This window comes from Aphis gossypii, chromosome 2, assembly GCF_020184175.1.
Source record: "Aphis gossypii isolate Hap1 chromosome 2, ASM2018417v2, whole genome shotgun sequence".
NCBI classification, from domain to species: Eukaryota; Metazoa; Arthropoda; class Insecta; order Hemiptera; family Aphididae; genus Aphis; species Aphis gossypii.
In genome coordinates, this window is record NC_065531.1 from 5,823,085 (window position 1) to 5,828,946 (window position 5,862).

Sequence of the window (5,862 nt, forward strand, 5' to 3'; positions counted from 1 at the left end):
CATATACGCGTTATAATTACGTATATGTCTTCATCCGGTTAGGCCAGTCCCGTACGATTTAAGTCATTCGGATTTCGATGGTATTTTCTTTTTTTCTATTAACGAGTATTGGACACCTACACGCCTCGCGATGCTGCAGATACCATCGACGCGGGCTTACGTCGTACGCCTATACATATATTATGTAGGTTTTCGTCTTCAATACAATAATGTTATTATCTCTTCCGTACGGCCTGCAGGACGATTATTATTATTATTATTATTATTATTATTATTATTATTATTACTACTATTATAATAATATGTTTTATATTATTCGAAATCGAACCCTCGGACGACGGTAAACGCCTGATCGTGTGAGATCCGTGTGCGCTGCTGTTGGCGATATGATCTCGTATTTGAATTTTTTCCTCATTAACGTCTTTACTCGCAACCTTGCCCCGATTTATCCACCCCCTGCACCTTTGGCTCTACGCGCAGCCCTAACCCAACTCTGTAACAATTGACCATATTATACTTCGTGTCATCTCGGCGACAGTATACGTGCTGCACGTATATATAAAATAATATGGCGTTGTCCGTATTTAGTGAACTATTACCATTTATCGCACCATATAAATATATATTTATGCGAGTGTGTAAACGCATTCGTGGCAATAATATATCGCAAATGCTGATAAGGCACAAGTAAGTATATGTAATTTAAACGCACAGCGATAAACCACCGGTTGACCTCGTTCGACGTCGCTAAAACCGAATGAAAAATTTACACACGCATTCACGCGATCCCAAAATCAGTTCTCGATAACATGATATTTAATATTATAAATAATATATATTATAATGATAGTGTCATAATATAAGTGTTTCGGCGCCAGTCTCTCTATGATTATTATACTATCTTACACGGTTTATTACTCTGCACGAGTGATCTGAACGCGCCCCTCGGAAATGCGTCAAAAACCGTTCTGTCCGCTTTCGTAAACATAATATAATATAATAGGTATTAGGTACGCGTATAAATTATCATCCAAATCCTACTTGTGTGGCTTTACTTGTATTTTTTTTTTTTATGTCCAACCGGACACTTGAACGACTACTCGTAAAAAAAAAACACCTCTAAACCGCTTCCGCAATAAAAAAGCGTCTTTCCGTGATAAAACCGACGGCTCTCTTATCTAAATATTACTTTATTCCGAAAATAAAATATTACTACTTATTTATAACTTGATAAGACTGTTAAACGACACTTCGGTGGTGGTCGAAGATTCTTTTTTTCACTTTAATAAAATCGTTTTTCGAATCTGAATAATTTGTCAGCGATGGGCATATCGTTAAGTTTATACGTGTGTATAACACGTACTATTCGTACCCATATGCAGCTGCGGTGGTATTGAGTATGGTATGGTACGAGTATTGAATTAATTTTATCATCAGAATGTTTTTTCCTACTCAATAACCATGAGTGTAAAAGTGTAATGAAGAATGTATATAATAGCCACTTTCTTATATAATAATATTATATATTAATATAACGTCTACCGATTCATGAGATACGTGTGGACGATATTTTAACACTGACCTGTACCTAACTACAACACGTGATATACACACGTTACACGTATATAAATATATAAACGAAATTACACGAAAAACCTTTTGCAATACTCTATGAACAAATATATAGCATTCGTATTGCTGACGTATAACAGTTGGAGTTCTGATGCATTATTGTTTTGTATAATAAGATAAATAGCTCAAAAAATATGAACATTAATATTGTACTTGTTCATACATATAGGTACCTATCTAATATGTATTCATACGGCTATACAATACATATGCATAAGAAGTACCTATTTATTCTTTTTCCATAAATAAATCTCTTATTATACTAATTTACGGTGGCCGTCACCAATATAATATATTATATACTAATATACTATAGGTATTTCTTTATTCATAAATTATTATATAATATAGTTAAGATTATAAAATAAAAATGTTCAAATAAAGCCAATAGATTAATATTGATACATTGATACATTTTATACAGCACGCTTGAAATCGATTTTAAATATCAATATTAAAAATTAACGCAATAATGTTTGTTAATTACCTATTTAATATTTTTAATACATAAAATTTGAAAAAAAAATCGATAATTCATATCAAAATAATAATTATTGTTTTATAATTTTTGTTTACAAATTAATTTTAAATTTTAAAAATTAATTAATTAAAAGTTAAGATTCAATACAACTAAAAGATCATTAATATTTATAGACAAATGTTAACTCCTCTGACATTTCATAAATTTCCTTAAAAACATTATACCACCTTATAGTACCATATATGAGTATTCATAAACAAATCATAAATTTAATTCGATCAGTAAAAAGTAATATGGAAAAAATATTAAAAGCTCAGTTTAAAAAAGTTAATCTACTTTTCTGCTATTCAAGGTATATATTCCTATTTTACATTAATTAATTAATTTACATAATATATTCATTTTTTTTTTTTATATTAAATTGCAATTTAAATTTAACATTATACTTATTTAATCTAATTGTATACCTACTTGTATCACTGTTGTTATATACTATACCAATACCACACCACTATAGTAAGTATAACTACAATTTTCAATTAAATAATTTAGTTTTCCTCGTAGTACTAATAATAACTAGTAATAAAGATAACTTTACTGGGTCTGACTATTTTCCTTTCTCAATCAATCACATAGGCACCAACACCGATACTTAATCTATTTTATTCTTTAATACATTTATAACATCGTTTGTGTTTCATGTGATATTTTCACATAATGTATTAATTTTATTTAAATGTATTAATTTATTAATTAATCAGAAGAAAAATCAAAAATGCATTTTATCAACAATAAATTTGGTCGTTCATTGACTGTATATAAAATGTATAAATATTATTTTGAACGTACATTGATTCGAAAATTTCAAACTAGTGAAAAGAAGTGGTGGTTCTAAAAAGTATTGTAATATGCTAATCATAATAATGTAAATAAATGGTATTTGAAATTGAAACCATAATCTAAAACCAATTAAATCTATATATTGTGCAATAATATAAATATCATAAAACTTTAATATCAACAATCAACTTATTATTATCTTTAAATTAAAATAATAAAACAACTACTCGTAATATTAATAAGTAAAATTAAAATCAAAATTAAACATTTATACTTCGATTTCATACCCAAAATTTGAAACTTTTACGTGTAAGGAGATAGCACGTAAATTATTTTTAAAACTTTGAATACGCATGTATTATGGTTAGATTTTCTTTTAGAAAATCTAGAAGTATATGATTTAATAATGAGTCAAATAGAACCTGTATGCCGACTTCATGCTTTAATCATTGTATTTTATTCTTTAGGTTTGAACAATGAGAGTATTACATTTCATACACACACATACACTATATGTCCTATCTCCATACAGACGGATTCGAGGAGTACATAAATTAAAATGCTAAATAAGTAATAAATTACTTATATATTTAAATATAGGTACACGGTTCCTGATGGTTCCTCCTCAGCACTGCCGACTGAAATCAAGTACTAAGTTCTAGAATATTGTTAAAATACTAATCGAAAATCGCAGGTGGATACTAATATTATAATCTACGCTGAAAAAACAAAACGAAACGCCCGATTTGACGATAATAATTATACGCCTGAAAACAATATACGATAACACACATTATACATATTATATTACCCATACGTACACCTAATATTATGTCGTTCATGAATCGCAACACGACTATTGTTGCAAGAATTCACATACTACACTTGTCATTTTGAATCTATTTTGCAACGTACGTGGTACAAAATAATAATGTTAAAATAATATATTATAATATTATGATATATAGCTATATAATATTATATAAAGAGTTGTTAGATCGTCGGACTAACAGAAATCCAACTGCAGTCGTATAATTGATTGTTGTCTTCGATCGTCGAACACGTTACTATTAGCTGATACGTTATACGGCACAATATAGTGCATTGGTCATATTATATGTATGTACAGTACATACATACAATTATACGAGTAACATAGGTAAATTATATAATATTTGTTTGTTGATAATGTATTCAAAAAAAAATACTCGATCCATGTCGTTTGTTTTTATTTAATCATGAACTTACAAACAAAAGCCGGGTTCACAGTTAGGTACGTCCTCCGTCGTGTCATGTTTCTTGTATCGTATTTTGATTGCTCTTTGTAACCACGGTTTCATTTACTGACTATAATCTTCTACAAGTTAGGTCAAACTCAAAGACTTAAGTCTCGTGGAAAATTCAAAAAATGTTTAAAAGGATACTATGAATTGGTTACGCAACATAAGCGGGCACACGATACGCAACGACAGCAACTGCTCTGCTTTTTGCCAACTACCACCAAGGGGAGTGAACGACGTGACTCAACTGACTGTCCCTCAACTCCGCAAAGCCGGTAGGCGAGATACAGAAAAGTAAGTCACGACAGACGAACACCGGTCGCCGGTGATCCATCATCTATTCATCACTCTTTTCATCCTCATCGTGGTAAAACGTGTTGTTCTTTGTCACACTATCCACGCTTACGTTTCCGAAACTAATACACGAACTCAGTGCACCCACCGTCATCGCCAAAGTTGCGATACACAACTATTGAAGCTACCAACGATTAAAACAACCTCAACAACTCCATCATCATCAGCGAGACCAGGTCAGCTATCCTAACTTAACCGAGTCTACGACAAATTGGTTCTAGGTCGGCGAAATTTTAAATCGTTGTATAAAATAACCTTATAGACACATTGCCGTTACTGAAATTAGTAAAAACTGATTTAGCTAGTATTAATAATAATATAAACAAATCAACTATTATTTTAAAAACTATAATTTGGCAGTGTCAAACTCTAGACACTTTTTTTGGGCAGAGTCCCGTCCACTTTTTACACGCTAAATTAAATTCTTAAAAAATTAAAATAAATAATACATGCTTTTGATAGTATATAGACCCTGATAAATTTTAAAATGGCAAGCTTATGATACCACGTCGCATAACATACGATCAATATCTAAAATCCAACAACAAAAACATGAATCACACTGAGCGTGCAACGAACTACACACAATTTAATACGATTTAATTTAATGAGTATGATTAAAGCAAAATTGAAAGCCCTTTCACAAGTCTATATAGTGACAGTGAAGGTATAATATATTATAGAATATGTACGCAATAGACAATGATAACAATCGTCAAAAAAAACCAATATAGCCCAAGAGCCTTTTATATAGTGACTATTAATGTCTATTATAAGTATTTTCTATACTTATTGAAAATTAATATTGATTTATTCACCAACAAATAATTTAATAAACAACGTGTATGTAAATTATATATAGGTATATACAGGATGACTATTGTACTACCAATCTCCCAATATTCATCAAAATCTGTAAACAAAATCTGAATATAATATTCTATACCTTAGTATATTATATTGTATTTGTACAAATGACAAATAGTACAATACCATGTTTTGCATGAGAAAAACGCCTATAATTCAAATAATTATTATTATAATTAATTGTTGTCCACTACCACATTTATATGTAATCTTTAATGCATATTTAAGTTTATTTTATTATTTTAATTTATAAATCGTATGAAATAATAATAATGTAAATTAAAATGGCTTTAACAGTTAATTTATACCCAATTTACAAATTAATTCAGTCTAATGCGTGATATTAACGATTATTAAGTTTTTTATGTTTCAATATATTGTAAAACGTATTCAACATGTTCAATATAT